This window comes from Euphorbia lathyris, chromosome 2, assembly GCF_963576675.1.
Source record: "Euphorbia lathyris chromosome 2, ddEupLath1.1, whole genome shotgun sequence".
Lineage (NCBI taxonomy): Eukaryota > Viridiplantae > Streptophyta > Magnoliopsida > Malpighiales > Euphorbiaceae > Euphorbia > Euphorbia lathyris.
In genome coordinates, this window is record NC_088911.1 from 131,147,039 (window position 1) to 131,165,389 (window position 18,351).

General features: G+C 36.6%; 1 long non-coding RNA gene across 4 annotated transcripts; it reads left to right on the forward strand.

Annotated features, from left to right (window-relative positions):
- The first annotated feature begins 5,425 nt into the window (after positions 1-5,425).
- LOC136219962 (uncharacterized) lies at positions 5,426-11,590 on the forward strand. Of its 4 annotated transcripts, none has more exons than XR_010684344.1 (9): positions 5,426-5,563; positions 5,827-5,960; positions 6,484-6,527; positions 6,632-6,700; positions 6,803-6,894; positions 6,982-7,051; positions 7,269-7,348; positions 7,524-7,571; positions 11,365-11,590. It is a non-coding gene; the product is annotated as an uncharacterized lncRNA (long non-coding RNA). The 4 variants fall into 4 exon arrangements; XR_010684343.1 differs by having other exon boundaries at positions 11,368-11,590; XR_010684342.1 differs by having other exon boundaries at positions 7,269-7,571.
- Positions 11,591-18,351: the final 6,761 nt, after the last annotated feature.

An 18,351-nucleotide genomic window follows, 5' to 3' on the forward strand; every position in this document is an offset into this window, starting at 1 on the left:
GATTTCTTATTTTATGTAGTTAGTCAGTTTAATAGGTTCTGTTGCTGTGACCTTTTTTTACCTTTTTGTTTTGTTTTTTTAGCTATTGTTGTGACAGTAATCTTTTGTAAGCTTTATAATAGTAAGATGATATAAAAGGCAACATACGAATATTGTTTGAATAATAGGATCACATATGAATATTGTTTGAAATTTTTTTCAATTCTTGTCCTTCTGTGTTCTTATTTTATATCAATGTGCTGCTGGAGGAGAGGCTCTACAGCTGGTGCTCCCTCCATCAGCATAATTAGAGCTTCAGCAATCTCTAATTCCAACGCAACCCCATCTTGACACCTCTCCAACATAACATCATCTTGCCGCCTCTCCAACGCAGCATCATCTAGCTGTCTGCCATCGGTTTTCCGCCCGGCAAAAAGTTGTTGGGCCATTCCATAAGCCTCCATATAAGGATTTGGGCAAGGGTGAACCCCCATGCCTTGCTCTTGAGCTAAATGGTATACTAACCTGGAGCCGCCATGAATCGATCGCCGATATGGAGATTTGCTCGTAGTAGGGGTGACACAAACAATTACCAATGCATTTTTTGTGGGATCTTGATCCACAGGGTAGTTCAGTCTTTTCCCGGGGCTAGAAGTATAGATTAGTGGAGGGGTTTAGTAACCCACTATTTATTTAGATTTAATTAATTTAAAGAAAAGTATTAAAAGGAAAAATTTTAAATTTTATTTTTTTATTTAGAGAGAGAAAGGGAAGGTGTCTGGTCTTTTTATTTACCAGGACAAAAATGATAATACTATCATCTTTCCTTCAGTTATTTAATTTAATTATAAAATAATTATCATTTTAAAGATAATTATTTTTACGCGCCTTGTTTTTGCCTGATTTACAGTTGCTGCAGTACGTGCCACCTGGCTTTGTCAATAAAAACTCAGTTCTTTAAAATATTGAACCGAGATACATCTTTCCTTATTTCTTGTTTCTCTCCATCATTCTCCACTTGCGTTCTTGCGATTCTTCTTTCACTGTTTTAGTTGTCATCATTCTCCATTTCTCTATCTTTCTCCGAGCACTTGTTTGGTCATGGCTCGATCGCCGATTTGGAGATTTGCTCGTCGTGGGGGTGACAGAAACCATTACCGTTGCATTATTTGTGGGATCTTGATCCACAGGCGTGTTATCACTAGGTTGGTTTATCATCTGGCGCAAGATCACCTGAGTGGTATTTCCCCTTGTCCAAGACCTTCCTCTGAGGCTCACTTAGTGGCTCGGCAACTTAATAACAGGCTGCAAGAAAATCGCAGGCGGCAACAGTTGGCGAGACAGGCTGCTCAATTGGTGAGACAACAAGAGGCTGCTCCGTAAGAGGTTAGTCCGCAAGAGATGGAGATCGCAGAAGATTTAATGACGCTCATGGAGGGAGCACCTGCAGAGCCCCCTCCTCCAGCGCATTGACATCAAGAATACGTAGAAAAATATTTTGTTGGTAAATATGTGATTCGATTAGTTTTTTTGGCTTAAAGATCAGTTTGCACCCAATTAAATCTTGTTCTTGCCAAAGCTACAAATAGACTGATTAAGAAAAACCCATCCGTGATGAACTTTTTTGTTTTTTATTCACTTTCGAACAGTTTTTATACACAATAAAGAAAAAAAAGCAAAGGCTACATTTTTTCATCTTTCTATATTCTTTTTTCTTGTCTTTATTGTTCTCATGTGATTTCTTATTTTATGTAGTTAGTCAGTTTTATCGGGACTGTAGCTGTGACCTTTTTTGACCTTTTTTTATGTCTTTTTTAGTTATTGTTGTGACAGCAATCGTTTGTAAGCTCTATAATAGTAATATTGTATAAAAGGCTACATAAGAATATTGTTTGAATAATAGGTTCACATACGAATATTATTTGAAATTTTCTACAATTCTTGACATGTTGTGTTGTTATTTTATATCAATGTGCTGATGTGTTGTTTAATAAGTTAAGTAGTTGTTTTTAATGTTTAGCATGTGACTTCTTATCTTTATTGTTCTCATGTGATGTATTATTTTATGTAGTTAGTCAGTTTTATAGGTTCTGTAGGTGTGACCTTTTTTGACCTTTTTTTTGCTTTTTTGAGCTATTATTGTGACAGTAATCTTTTGTAAGCTTTATAATAGTAAGATGATATAAAAGGCAACATACGAATATTGTTTGAATAATAGGATCACATACGAATATTGTTTGAAATTTTTTTCAATTCTTGTCCTTCTGTGTTCTTATTTTATATCAATGTGCTGCTGGAGGAGGAGGCTCTGCAGCTGTTGTTCCCTCCATCAGTATAATTAGAGCTTCAGCAATCTCTAATTCCAACGCAACCCCATCTTGACACCTCTCCAAGACAACATCATCTTGTGGCCTCTCCAACGCAGCATCATCTAGCCGCCTGCCATCGGTTTTTCGCCCGGCAAAAAGTTGTTGGACCATTCCGTAAGCCTCCATAGAAGGATTTGGGCAAGGGTGAATCCCCATGCCTTGCTCTTGACCCAAATGGTAACCTAACCTGGTGATATTTGTTAAGAGTTGTCACTCTGGATGTGTTTAATAAGTTAAGTTGTTGTTTTTAATGTTTAGCATGTGACTTCTTATCTTTATTGTTCTCATGCGATTTCTTATTTTATGTAGTTAGTCAGTTTAATACGTTCTGTAGCTGTGACCTTTTTTGACCTTTTTTTTGTTTTTTTAGCTATTGTTGTGACAGTAATCTTTTGTAAGCTTTATAATAGTAAGATGATATAAAAGGCAACATACGAATATTGTTTGAATAATAGGATCACATACGAATATTGTTTGAACTTTTTTTCAATTCTTGTCCTTCTGTGTTCTTATTTTATATCAATGTGCTGCTGGAGGAGGAGGCTCTGCAGCTGGTGCTCCCTCAATTAGCATAATTAGAGCTTCAGCAATCTATAATTCCAACGCAACCCCATCTTGACACCTCTCCAACATAACATCATCTTGTCGCCTCTCCAACGCAGCATCATCTACCTGTCTGCCATCGGTTTTCCGCCCGGCAAAAAGTTGTTGGGTCATTCCATAAGCCTCCATAGAAGGATTTGGGCAAGGGTGAATCCCCATGCCTTGCTCTTGAGCCAAATGGTATACTAACCTGGAGCCGCCATGAATCGATCGCCGATATGGAGATTTGCTCGTAGTGGGGGTGACACAAACAATTACCAATGCATTTTTTGTGGGATCTTGATCCACAGGGTAGTTCGGTCTTTTCCCGGGGCTAGAAGTATAAATTACTGGCTGGGTTTAGTAACCCACTATTTATTTAGATTTAATTAATTTAAAGAAAACTATTAAAAGGAAAAATTTTAAATTTTATTTTTTTATTTAGAGAGAGAAAGGGAAGGTGTCTGGTCTTTTTATTTACCAGGACAAAAATGATACTACTATCATCTTTCCTTCAGTTATTTAATTTAATTTTAAAATAATTATCATTTTAAAGATAATTATTTTTACGCACCTTGTTTTTGCCTGATTTACAGTTGCTGCAGTACGTGCCACCTGGCTTTGTCAATAAAAACTCAGTTCTTTAAAATATTGAACCCAGATACATCTTTCCTTATTTCTTGTTTCTCTCCATCATTCTCCACTTGCGTTCTTGCGATTCTTCTTTCACTGTTTTAGTTGTCATCATTCTCCATTTCTCTATCTTTCTCCGAGCACTTGTTTGTCCATGGCTCGATCGCCGATTTGGAGATTTTCTCGTTGTGGGGGTGACAAAAACCATTACCGTTGCATTTTTTGTGGGATCTTGATCCACAAGCGTGTTATCACTAGGTTGGTTTATCATCTGGCGCAAGAGCCCCTGAGTGGTATTTCCCCTTGTCCAAGACCTTCCTCTGAGGCTCACTTAGTGGCTCGGCAACTTAATAACAGGCTGCAAGAAAATCGCAGGCGGCGACAGTTGGCGAGACAGGCTGCTCAGTTGGCGAGACAGCAAGAGGCTGCTCCGCAAGAGCCTACTCCGTAAGAGGCTGGTCCGCAAGAGATGGAGATCGCAGAAGCTTTAATGACGCTCATAGAGGGAGCACCTGCAGAGCCCCCTCCTCCAGCGCATTGACATCAAGAATACGTAGAAAAATATTTTTTTGGTAAATATGTGACCCTGTTATTTTTTTGGTAAATATGTGATTCGATTAGTTTTTTTGGCTTAAAGATCAGTTTGCACCCAATTAAATCTTGTTCTTGCCAAAGCTACAAATAGACTGATTAAGAAAAACTCATCCGTGATGAACTTTTTTGTTTTTTATTCATTTTCGAACAGTTTTTATACACAAGAAAGAAAGAAAAGCAAATGCTACATTTTTTCATCTTTCTATATTCTTTTTTAATGTTTTTAATGTTTAGCTTGTGATTTCTTGTCTTTATTGTTCTCATGTGATTTCTTATTTTATGTAGTTAGTCAGTTTTATCGGGACTGTAGCTGTGCCCTTTTTTGACCTTTTTTTTTGTCTTTTTTAACTATTGTTGTGACAACAATCTTTTGTAAGCTTTATAAGAGTAAGATGATATAAAAGGCTACATAAGAATATTGTTTGAATAATAGGATCACATACGAATATTATTTGAAATTTTCTACAATTCTTGACATGTTGTGTTGTTATTTTATATCAATGTGCTGATGTGTTGTTTAATAAGTTAATTAGTTGTTTTTAATCTTTAACATGTGACTTCTTATCTTTATTGTTCTCATGCGATGTCTTATTTTATGTAGTTAGCTAGTTTTATAGGTTCTGTAGCTGTGACCTTTTTTGACCTTTTTTTTTTTTTTTTGCTTTTTTGAGCTATTGTTGTGACAGTAATCTTTTGTAAGCTTTATAATAGTAAGATGATATAAAAGGCAACATACGAATATTGTTTGAATAATAGGATCACATACGAATATTGTTTGAATTTTTTTTTTCAATTCTTGTCCTTCTGTGTTCTTATTTTATATCAATGTGCTGCTGGAGGAGGAGGCTCTGCAGCTGTTGCTCCCTCCATCAGCATAATTAGAGCTTTATCAATCTCTAATTCCAACGCAACCCCATCTTTACACCTCTCCAACACAACATCATCTTGCAGCCTCTCCAACGCAGCATCATCTAGCCGCCTGCCATCGGTTTTCCGCCCGGCAAAAAGTTGTTGGGCCATTCCGTAAGCCTCCATAGAAGGATTTGTGCTAGGGTGAATCCCACTACAAAAGAATACCCCTATGCCAACACTTTTATAAATGCACTTTTAAACATTGTCACTATTAAAATCTACTTATTTACTTTTCCCTACTACAGTTTTATACTTTGTAAATTTCTCTCTGTTTACTGATTGTGAAACGTTAATGTATTAGCAATGTAAAAGGCCCAATTACTATTCACTTATTTTTGGCCCATCATTTCATTTGTGCAAAACCTAGATAGATTCTTAAGTTTTCCATTCCGATAGATCATGACGTTTCTCTTGTCACAAGGCCTCTCCGATCTTCACAGTGTTCTCCCTCACCACTTCTCTGATCTCTCTCCCAAGCGGATCAGCCACTTCAGGTATCTTGAAATTTACGATTTACGATTCCTTTGCTTATCAAAGGCATGTGTTCAAAGTTGCGCAGGATAATGAAGAATGACACCTTAGTTAAATTTTCATAGATACCGATTATAGGAATTTTTATGGGTGAGAGAGGCTTGATATCATGAATACTTGCTTCAAAATTTGGAGGATTTCTTGCTTTTGGTTCACGAGAAGCAGGGGTAGTATCTGCACTTGGGAAACCAGCAGTCAAAGACTTATTACATTTGTATAATTTCAGGCAAATAGGGGCAATAGACCTTCATGGCCGATAAGAGGAGGTTGAGTCCCTGAAAGGTGAATTGTTTCTCCAATCTCCATGTGGATCTCTGAGCTTCTCGTAGGCACAGTTATCATGTCCTTCCTTCGCGAATGGTATTAATTGTTAACCCTAATTCTGATTATTTTTTTAATGAACGATCTTAATTGCTGATTTAGACTAAGCGCAAGATCAGAACTACAAAAATTTGGGGAATAAGCACATTGATTTGGTCATTTTTAACTTAGAGAAATAAATTTCCAAATTGAAAAACAAAATTGGGGAAAAACAGAAAAATGGAAGGCAGTCTAGGGTCATATCAAGTTGACAAAGAGAAAGATAGAGAAAGGTAAGTCGGACCACAAGGCTAAATGTAATTGATTCAATCTATTGTGTTATTCTAAGCATCAATTCCACAGGCAATGGTTGAACTAAGCTATATCCTAGCAATTTGATATAGCTCCATCTTATATACTCATTTGAATGCAGCTACATCTTAACAGTACTCATTTTGTTTGTTTGTAATTGAACCACAATAATATGAATGGAAGCAAATGAAATTCTCTTGTTGTTTATAATTGAACCACAATAACGTGAATGGAACCATAATAACTAAAGCCTGCTTCGGGAATATTGTAGGCACAGTTGATTCAGTTGAGAATTTTTACTGAAACTGTTTAAAGGTAACCTGCTTAATCTATTGGATTCTGATCAATGAAAATGATATGTGCAAAAAGTTGTTCACTACTGTACCGTTTGCTCTTTGCTGAAATTTGAACATTCGCAGGAAGAAGGAAACCAGCTATAGATTAAATCCCACATTTCAAATTCACCTCCGGAAGCATATAATAAATGGGTAAATTGTATATCAAATATCATAACTTGAATGCATTTATTAATTTAGTAGTGGTTGCAATTGTATATCAAATCTCATATATCAATTTTGTTATACTGACAGAGTAATTCTTCAGCACCCCCATGTCCAACCCTCTTCGTGGCTAATCTTGGACCGAATTGTATGGAGCAAGGACTAATTCAAGTATTTTCAAGGTAAAGAGCAGTAACCCAGTCGTGCAAAATCTGTAAAAGTTTATATAGAGTGTTGATTAATTTCCATGATTTTGTCATATGTATCAGATGCCTCGGGTTTTTGAAATTGAAAATGCAAAGTATATACGGGACTCCAGTTGCATTTGTTTATTTTCAGGTGCTTAGCTCCTTTTGCTGCAGTTTTTCTAGATTTTGTCTTCTTCCTTATTGATAGGTTGTATTACTTTTCTAACTAGTAAATGGATCCACTGCCAGCTTATGTTTTTTTTCGGTTCTAAACATATGAAAAGAGTCCAAAATTAATGGTATATGGTACTCCACCTGTTGTGGTTTCTAATATTACTTTTACTGCAACGCTTCTATCTTTGTTTTAGGATACGTCCTCTTCAACTGGTGCGTTAAACCATTTGCAAGGCACTGTACTTTATTCATTATCGGCTAATGAAGTCATGCGGTCAGAGTATCCTTTTGAATTTCATTAATGTTAATTTCTCTCATTCATGATAATCTAAATAACAAGAAGCAAGTTTAAGCAAATTATTTGTTTAATTAAGGTTGCTTTATGTTTTAATATCGGCATGGTTGACACACTGAGGGGCACATCTAAGCAATTGTTTTATGATTTTCAGGTGTTGGTAAAATGACAAAGTTCATGGCATGACCAATTTACAATTTAGGTCAATTTCTTAATCATTATGATTTTATAATGTTTGGTTCTTTTCACGATCTATATTGTTTTATGATGCACCGTTGCTTGAATTTGAATACCGGTGGATGTTACTTGTTAACTTTGATCTTGCTTGTTGCTTATGTAGTTGCTCGTTCATGTTGTTCTTCTTTTGTTGTAATATGCTCATATATGCAATTGAAATTCATCACATTGACAATACTATTGCTTAGAACTCCGCCTGTGAGGGTCACTTGGTGGCCTTTACAGCCGGTCCCAAGCCCGGACAAAGGAGGAGGGTTGCGGTAGGTTTGTGGCGGCCAGCGTAAAACTTAGCCACATCTTATGACATGAACCATAATATAAATACCGTTGGGGCGTTCCCTACTCAGCGACGCGCTGCACTTCTTAGACCCGGGTGTAGTGATAAATGTGCAAGGGTTGCTAGGTCGTCGCCCCGAAGCGGCGCGCCACCCCAGGACCCGGGGGTGGTGTCAAATATGCAAGGGTTGCGGGTAAATAAGCTAGTCCACGGTAATGGTAGGGGTAGGGGTAAGGGTAGTAGGTTACGCTTTGGGACATGGAACATAGGTTCTTTGACAGGAAGATTAGCTGAAATTGTAGATGTTATGAAGAGGAGGAGAATAAATATATTATGCCTACAAGAAACCAAGTGGGTTGGAGCCAAGGCTAGAGAGATAGCTCCTTGGGGTTATAAGCTTTGGTACTCAGGAAAGGATAAGGGTAGAAATGGAGTAGGTATTCTTATTGATAGGGAGTATATTGATGAGGTAGTAGCGGTGTCTAGGAAGAGCGATAGAATTATGAGTGTTAAGCTAGTGATAGGGGATGAGGTTGTGAATGTCATTAGTGCATATGCGCCACAAATAGGATTAGATGTGTCTATAAGACAAGCTTTTTGGGATGACTTAGAGGAAGTGGTGCAACAGGTTCCTAGGGATGAAAAAATGGTACTAGGGGGTGATCTCAATGGACACGTGGGTTCTAGGCGAGATGGGTTTGAGAGTGTTCATGGAGGGTATGGTTTTGGAGATAAGAATGAAGCAGGAAATGATATTTTGGAATTCGCATCAGCCTATGACTTGAGTATCATGAACACATGGTTTATGAAGAGAACATCCCACTTAGTGACTTATCGGAGTGGCGGTAATGCGAGCCAAATTGACTTCTTCTTAGTAAGGAGTGCTTGGAGAAAGAGTTATATTGATTGTAAGGTGATCCCTGGTGAGAGTACGACAACCCAACATAGAGTAGTGGTGCTAGATTTTCGAAGTAGGAAATGTATAAGAAAACAAACACCTCAAGTAGAGACTAAGATTAAATGGTGGAAATTGCAAGGGGAGAATCAACAAAAATTTGTGGATGAGATGACCAAAAAAGATATTTGGACTTGCAATATGGATTCAGATATAGATTCGATATGGAATAAGATGGAGCATAGTATAAGGGAAGTAGCGAAGGAAGTTCTAGGGGAATCTAAAGGTAGCATGCCACCGGGTAAGGACACATCTTGGTGGACAGAAGAAGTACGACAAGCAGTAAAGAGTAAGAGAGAATCCTATAAACTATTGGGGAAATGTAGGAGTGACGAGAACTACGAAAAATACAAAGAGGCTAAAAGGGAAGTAAAGAAGGTCATACGGGATGCTAGAGCAAAGGTGAATCGGGATCTGTATACAAGATTGGATACGAAAGAAGGGGAAAGAGACATATATAGAATTGCTCGGATGAGAGATAGGAAGACGCGAGATCTCGGAAAAGTTAAATGTGTGAAGGATGTGGACCAGAAAGTCCTAGTTGGAGATAAGGATATCAAGGAACGATGGAGGTCCTATTTTGATGACTTATTTAATGGAGATCGCCAACAAGATGTTGGAGATATAAGTATCCATCACGATATGATAAATCATGAATGCCTGCGGAGAATTCAAAAGGGTGAAGTCAAAATGGCATTAAGTAAGATGAAGTTGAAGAAAGCAGTAGGACCTGATGGCATCCCTATTGAGATTTGGAGATGTTTGGGAGAAAGAGGAATCGAATGGTTGACGACGTTCTTCAACAAAATTTGGAGAAACAATAAGATGCCATCAGAATGGAGGAAAAGTACCTTAATCCCTTTGTATAAGAACAAAGGCGATGTCCAAGATTGTGCCAACTATCGGGGAATCAAATTAATGAGTCACACTATGAAACTTTGGGAGCGAGTGATTGAACAAAGGCTAAGGAGGACGGTGAAGATCTCGGAAAACCAGTTTGGCTTTATGCCGGGAAGATCAACTATGGAAGCCATCCATCTAATGAGAGAATTAATGGAGCACTATCGAAATAAGAAGAAAGACTTGCATATGGTTTTCATTGACTTGGAGAAAGCATATGATAAGGTACCAAGGGAAGTACTTTGGTGGGCCTTGATAAGGAAAGGCATTTCGCGGAAATATATTGACATCATAAAGGACATGTATGAGGGAGTATGCACGAGTGTACGTACTAGTGTTGGGAAAACTGAAGAGTTTCCTATTACGATTGGAGTGCATCAAGGTTCCGCACTAAGCCCATTTCTTTTTGCCATCGTTATGGATGAACTAACAAGTTCACTTCAAGATGGTATACCATGGTGCATGCTGTTTGCAGATGATATTGTGTTGGTTGATGAGACGAAAGAAGGAGTGGAGATGAAGTTGGAACTATGAAGGCAAACTCTAGAATCTAGAGGCTTTAAGTTGAGTCGAAGTAAGACAGAATATTTGGAGTGTAAGTTTAGCGGCCGTAGGAGTAGGGAGGCAGGGACAATCACCCTAGATGGGAGAGTTGTTCAGGCCTCGGATTGCTTCCGGTATTTAGGATCTATTATCCAAACGGATGGAGAAGTAGATGGAGATGTTGCCCATAGGATTAAAGCTGGTTGGTCGAAGTGGAAGAGTGCTACGGGTTTCCTTTGTGATCCCGGCATGCCTAATAGATTGAAGGGAAAATTCTACCGGACGGCAATTAGACCAGCATTGTTATATGGTACGGAGTGTTGGGCAGTGAAACACTGCCACATCCATAAGATGTCGGTGGCGGAGATGCGTATGTTGAGATGGATGTGTGGTCACACGAGAAAGGACCGGGTGCGTAATGAAATAATTAGGACAAAAGTAGGGGTCACATCTATTGAGAATAAAATGAGAGAAAACCGACTAAGGTGGTTTGGCCATGTGAGACGTAGAGCGCTTGATGCGCCGGTTAGGAGAACCGAAGAGTGGCAAAGGGATGTAGTGGTGAGGGGTAGGGGAAGACCTAAGCAAACTTGGAGGAGGGTGATCGAGAGTGATATGAGTTTATTGGGAATTGAGGAAAATATGGTAGTGGATAGGACGGAGTGGAGGGAGCGAATCTGTGTCGCTGACACGACTTGATTTTCACGGTTTTATATGATGGTTCATGTTAGCCGACCCCGAATCATTTCGGGACTAAGGCTTTGTTGTTGTTGTTGTTGACAATACTATTGCTTAGGTTGATACTTGGTTGGTGCCCCCAAGTATAGAAAAATGTGAACTACTACCGTTTGAATTGACATGGGTTATATGGTGAATGGTATTGTCAATGTAGCATCTACTTGGAGTACCTTATTTTGAGTTCTGTCCAAATAGCAAATTTTCTAGGGATTATTTCCTTGTTAAGCTACATACTCTACTCCCTCTTCCAATCTAATGTTGTATTTCTGTTAGTAATTCTATAACCTTTCTCAATTTATTTATTTTCTTTTCCCAATTCAACATATATCTCATCAAAATAACCAGCAGAATGGAGAAGGTACACATTGATGTGGCTCTGAGAAGGAGGCTGTTATTGGAGTGTTCTTTTTGTTTTTGTTTATCAAGTTTAAGATGGAAAGGATGAATGTGGAAGACTTTTTTTCAACTGTATGTATTGGTACCAAGACATTTGTATTTATTTGACAATTTTGGATATATTTTGTAAGATATGAAAATTGATTATGAAAGTATATTCTTATTGTATTCAAAATTTAGTTGATGAGATTTGTTAAAGATATTTTTGTAATTATATATATATATATATATATATATATATATATATATATATATATATATATATATATATATATATATGTGGAAGTATATATTCTTAATTTTTGGATTAAAAATTTAGTTAATTTGATGAATTTATTGAAGAAATTTTGTAATTATATATTTTTTTGTAGAAGCTATTCAAATATTAGGTAAAGGCTATGCTTACTTTGTTTTTTACAAAGTAAGTCTTACTTTGTGTGTTTTCACTATTGGATTAATTTTATACTTCATCCAATGGTGAAAACACACCAAGTAATGGTACTTTGTAAAAAACAAAGTAACCATAGAAGGCACCCAAATATTATATATAAAAATATATAAATGGTATTCTGGTGAAAATTCTACAAAATCGTCAAAATCGTGTAAAACCGTCGCAAAACCGTCAAAATCGTTCAAAACGTCAGCTGTGAACTGTTGCAAAACTGTCGAAAAATCGTCAGAAACCGTCAGAACGTAGCCGTCCCTACAGAAGCTTACCCCGACGACCTGCAAAACCCGTCGCTATTGTAGCAACGCCTGTTGTCGCTTTTCAAAACCGTCGGTAAAAACTTTAGCAGCAGTTATAACTGTCGCTACAACAAATAAATTCCGTCGAGAAAAATATTGTTTTTTGTAGTGTCCCCATGCCTTGCTCTTGAGCCAAATGATAAACTAACCTTCTGGTATTTGTTAAGAGTTGACACTCTGGCTGTGTTTAATAAGCTAAGAGCATCTCCAACAGCCTCTTAAATTGGCTCTTAAGTTAAAATTTGAGGAGGGAGGGTTAAAAATCAACTCCAACAGCCTCTTAGTGGCTCCTCAAATAATTAAGAGACTCCTCATCTTCTCTATTAATAGAGAGCCTCTCTCCACCTCTTAGTAACTCTTAACTCATTTTTTATTAATAATTTATTATTGAGGAGTCTCTCTCCTTTCACTATTGGTAGATAGAATAATAATTAATTATTGATTTGTCTCTCTCCTTTCACTATTGATTAATATAATAATACTTAATAACTTTAATAATAAAATAATAAATAGAGAGTGAATATAAGGAGGATTGTTGGAGATGATATGTATTAGTAACTCTTAAATCACTAAGAGTCAATTTTTATATTATTTTTAGGGAGTGAACTAAGAGTCTGTTGGAGATGCTCTAAGTTGTTGTTTTTAATGTTTAGCATGTGACTTCTTATCTTTATTGTTCTAATGCGATTTCTTATTTTATGTAGTTAGTCAGTTTTATAGGTTCTGTAGCTGTGACCTTTTTTGACCTTTTTTTTTTGCTTTTTTTAGCTATTGTTGTGACAGAAATCTTTTGTAAGCTTTTATAATAGTAAGATGATATAAAAGGCAACATACGAATATTGTTTGAATAATAGGATCACATACGAATATTGTTTGAAATTTTTTTCAATTCTTGTCCTGTGTTCATATTTTATATCAATGTGCTGTTGGAGGAGGAGGCTTTGCAGCTGTTGCTCCCTCCATCAGCATAATTAGAGCTTCAGCAATCTCTAATTCCAACGCAACCCCATCTTGACACCTCTCCAACACAACAACATCTTGCGGCCTCTCCAACGCAGCATCATATAGCCGCCTTCCATCGGTTTTCCGCCCGGCAAAAAGTTGTTGGGCCATTCCGTAAGCCTCCATAGAAGGATTTGGGCAAGGGTGAATCCCCATGCCTTGCTCTTGAGCCAAATGGTATACTAACCTGGAGCCGCCAGGACTCGATCGCCGATATGGAGATTTGCTCGTAGTGGGGGCGACACAAACAATTACCAATGCATTTTTTGTGGGATCTTGATTCACATGGTAGTTTGGTCTTTTCCCGGGGCTAGAAGTATAAATTAGTGGCTGGGTTTAGTAACCCACTATTTATTTAGATTTAATAAATTTAAAGAAAAGTATTAAAAGGAAAAATTTTAAATTTAATTTTTTTATTTAGAGAGAGAAAGGGAATGTGTCTGGTCTTTTTATTTACCAGGACAAAAATAATACTACTATCATCTTTCCTTCAGTTATTTAATTTAATTTTAAAATAGTTATCATTTTAAAGATAATTATTTTTACGCGCCTTGTTTTTGCCTGATTTACAGTTGCTGCGGTACGTGCCACCTGGCTTTGTCAATAAAAACTCAGTTCTTTAAAATATTGAACCCAGATACATCTTTCCTTATTTCTTGTTTCTCTCCATCATTCTCCACTTGCGTTCTTGCGATTCTTCTTTTACTGTTTTAGTTGTCATCATTCTCCATTTCTCTATCTTTCTCTGAGCACTTGTTTGGCCATGGCTCGATCGCCGATTTGGAGATTTGCTCGTCGTGGGGGTGACAGAAACCATTACCGTTGCATTTTTTGTGGGATCTTGATCCACAGGCGTGTTATCACTAGGTTGGTTTATCATCTGGCGCAAGAGCACCTGAGTGGTATTTCCCCTTGTCCAAGACCTTCCTCTGAGGCTCACTTAGTGGCTCGGCAACTTAATAACAGGATGCAAGAAATTCGCAAGCGGCGACAGTTGGCGAGACAGGCTGCTCAGTTGGCGAGACAGGCTGCTCAGTTGGCGAGACAGCAAGAAGCTGCTCCGGAAGAGGCTGGTCCGTAAGAGGCTGGTCCGCAAGAGATGGAGATCGCAGAAGCTTTAATGACGCTCATGGAGGGAGCACCTGTAGAGCCCCCTCCTCTAGCGCATTGACATCAAGAATACGTAGAAAAATATTTTTTTGGTAAATATGTGACCCTGTTATTTTTTTGGTGAATATGTGATTCGATTAGTTTTTTTGGCTTAAAGATCAGTTTGCACCCAATTAAATCTTGTTCTTGCCAAAGCTACAAATAGACTGATTAAGAATAACCCATCTGTGATGAACTTTTTTGTTTTTTATTCATTTTCCAACAGTTTTTATACACAAGAAAGAAAAAAAGCAAAGGCTACATTTTTTTCATCTTTCTATATTCTTTTTTAATGTTTTTAATGTTTAGCATGTGATTTCTTGTCTTTATTGTTCTAATGTGATTTCTTATTTTATGTAGTTAGTCAGTTTTATCGGGACTGTAGCTGTGACCTTTTTTGACCTTTTCTTTTTTTGTCTTTTTTAGCTATTGTCGTGACAGCAATCTTTTGTAAGCTTTATAAAAGTAAGATGATATAAAAGGCTATATAAGAATATTGTTTGAATAATAGGATCACATACGAATATTATTTGAAATTTTCTACAATTCTTGACATGTTGTGTTGTTATTTTATATCAATGTGCTGATGTGTTGTTTAATAAGTTAAGTAATTGTTTTTATTGTTTAGCATGTGACTTCTTATCTTTATTGTTCTCATGTGATGTCTTATTTTATGTAGTTAGTCAGTTTATAGGTTCTGTAGCCGTGACCTTTTTTGACCTTTTTTTTTTGCTTTTTTTAGCTATTGTTGTGACAGTAATCTTTTGTAAGCTTTATAATAGTGAGATGATATAAAAGGCAACATACGAATATTGTTTGAATAATAGGATTACATACGAATATTGTTTGAAATTTTTTTCAATTCTTGTCCTTCTGTGTTCTTATTTTATATCAATGTGCTGCTGGCGAAGGAGGCTCTGCAGCTATTGCTCCCTCCATCAGCATAATTAGAGCTTCAGCAATCTCTAATTCCAACGCAACCCCATCTTGACACCTCTCCAACACAACATCATCTTGCGGCCTCTCCAACGGAGCATCATCTAGCCGCGTTCCATCGGTTTTCCGCCTGGCAAAAAGTTGTTGGGCCATTCCGTACGCCTCCATAGAAGGATTTGGGCAAGGGTGAATCCCAATGCCTTTCTCTTGAGCCAAATGGTAAACTAACCTGGTGATATTTGTTAAGAGTTGACACTCTGGCTGTGTTTAATAAGTTAAGTTGTTGTTTTTAATGTTTAGCATGTGACTTCTTAACTTTATTTTCTCATGCGATTTCTTATTTTATGTAGTTAGGCTCTGTTCTTTATTGCTGAAAAAAACTGAACTGAACTGAATTGAACTGAATTGAACTGAACTGAATACTGCTGAATACTGAACTGAACTGAACTGAATTTAACTGAATACTACTGAACTTAACTGAATACTACCGAACTGAACCGAACTAAACAATAATGATGATATTAGACTTTAAAATAATTTAATTTATAATATTGGACATTAATAAACTTATTATAATAATAATGATGGTTCTAATAAATTTAATAATATCAATAATAAATAAATAAATATATTATTAAAGATAAGAGTAAATTGAATATCAAATAAAAGCTCGGCTTGATAAAATTTTGGCTCGATAAAAGCCTATAAAATTAAATAAAAATGAGTCTAATTTAAATTAAAAATACAAATTACATACAAACACAAATTTACATATAATTTAAAGCCTATGAAATCAAATACAAATTTTTATATGAATACAAACTCTTAACTTTTTATTCTAATTAAGGGTTAAAGTGTAAAAATATCCCTAACGTTTGGGTCATGGGTAATTTTACCCCTAACATCTAAAATGGTGCAATTTTATCCCTAACATTGATAAATTCGATAAATTTGAGTCCAATTCCTAATTTTTAAATATGGAAGCATACTTTAGTTTTAATTTTTTTATTAAACGATATATACTTTAATAAATTATCATTTCTCGACTATCATTTCTTAACTTTTATCTAATTTATAGATAATGATAAACTATAAATAATAATAATAAAATAAATAATTATTATTATTATAATAAATTATATATAAATAATTATAATATAATAAATAAGGATAAATTACTGAATACTGAAACTGGATGCTGAAACTGAATGCTGAACTGAACTGAACTGAATTGAACTGAACTGAACTGAACTGATTGTTACTGAAATTAAGTGATAAAGAACAGGGCCTTAGTTAGTTTAATAGGTTCTGTAGATGTGACCTTTTTTGACCTTTTTTTTTTGTTTTTTTAGCTATTGTTGTGACAGTAATCTTTTGTAAGCTTTATGATAGTAAGATGATATAAAAGGCGACATACGAATATTGTTTGAATTTTTTTTCAATTCTTGTCCTTCTGTGTTCTTATTTTATATCAATGTGCTGCTGGAGGAGGAGGCTCTGCAGCTGGTGCTCCCTCCATCAGCATAATTAGAGCTTCAGCAATCTCTAATTCCAACGCAACCCCATCTTGACACCTCTCCAACATAACATCATCTTGCCGCCTCTCCAACGCATCATCATCTAGCTGTCTGCCATCAGTTTTCCGCCCGGCAAAAAGTTGTTGGGCCATTCCATAAGCCTCCATAGAAGGATTTGGGCAAGGGTGAATCCCCATGCCTTGCTCTTGAGCCAAATGGTATACTAACCTGGAGCCGCCATGAATCGATCGCCGATATGGAAATTTGCTCGTAGTGGGGTGACACAAATAATTACCAATGCATTTTTTGTTGGATCTTGATCCACAGGGTAGTTCGGTCTTTTCTCGGAGCTAGAAGTATAAATTAGTGGCTGGGTTTAGTAATCCACTATTTATTTAGATTTAATTAATTTAAAGAAAAGTATTAAAAGGAAAACTTTTTAATTTAATTTTTTTATTTAGAGAGAGAAAGCGAAGGTGTCTGGTCTTTTTATTTACCAGGACAAAAATGATACTACTATCATCTTTCCTTCAGTTATTTAATTTAATTTTAAAATAATTATCATTTTAAAGATAATTATTTTTACGCGCCTTGTTTTTGCCTGATTTACAGTTGCTGCAGTACGTGCCACCTGGCTTTGTCAATAAAAACTCAGTTGTTTAAAATATTGAACCCAGATACATCTTTCCTTATTTCTTGTTTCTCTCCATCATTCTCCACTTGCGTTCTTGCGATTCTTCTTTCATTGTTTTAGTTGTCATCATTCTCCATTTCTCTATCTTTCTCCGAGCACTTGTTTGGCCATGGCTCGATCGCCGATTTGGAGATTTGCTCGTCGTGGGGGTGACATAAACCATTACCGTTGCATTTTTTTGTAGGATATTGATCCACGGGCGTGTTATCACTAGGTTGGTTTATCATCTGGCGCAAGAGCGCCTGAGTGGTATTGCCCCTTCTCCAAGAACTTCCTCTGAGGCTCACTTAGTGGCTCGACAACTTAATAACAGGCTGCAAGAAAATCCCAATCGGCGACAGTTGGCGAGACAGGCTGCTCAGTTGGCGAGACAGCAAGAGGCTGCTCCGTAAGAGATGGAGATCGCAGAAGCTTTAATGACGCTCATGGAGGGAGCACCTGCAGAGCCCCCTCCACTAGCGCATTGACATCAAGAATACGTAGAAAAATATTTTTTTGGTAAATATGTGACCCTGTTATTTTTTTGGTAAATATGTGATTCGATTAGTTTTTTTGGCTTAAAGATCAGTTTGCACCCAATTAAATCTTGTTCTTGCCAAAGCTACAAATAGACTGATTAAGAATAACCCATCCGTGATGAACTTTTTTGTTTTTTATTCATTTTCGAACAGTTTCTATACACAAGAAAGAAAAAAAGCAAAGGCTACATTTTTCCATCTTTCTATATTCTTTTTTAATGTTTTTAATGTTTAGCATGTGATTTCTTATCTATTTTATGTAGTTAGTCAGTTTTATCGGGACTGTAGCTGTGACCTTTTTTTGCCCTTTTTTTTTTGTCTTTTTTGGCTATTGCTGTGACAGCAATCTTTTGTAAGCTTTATAATAGTAAGA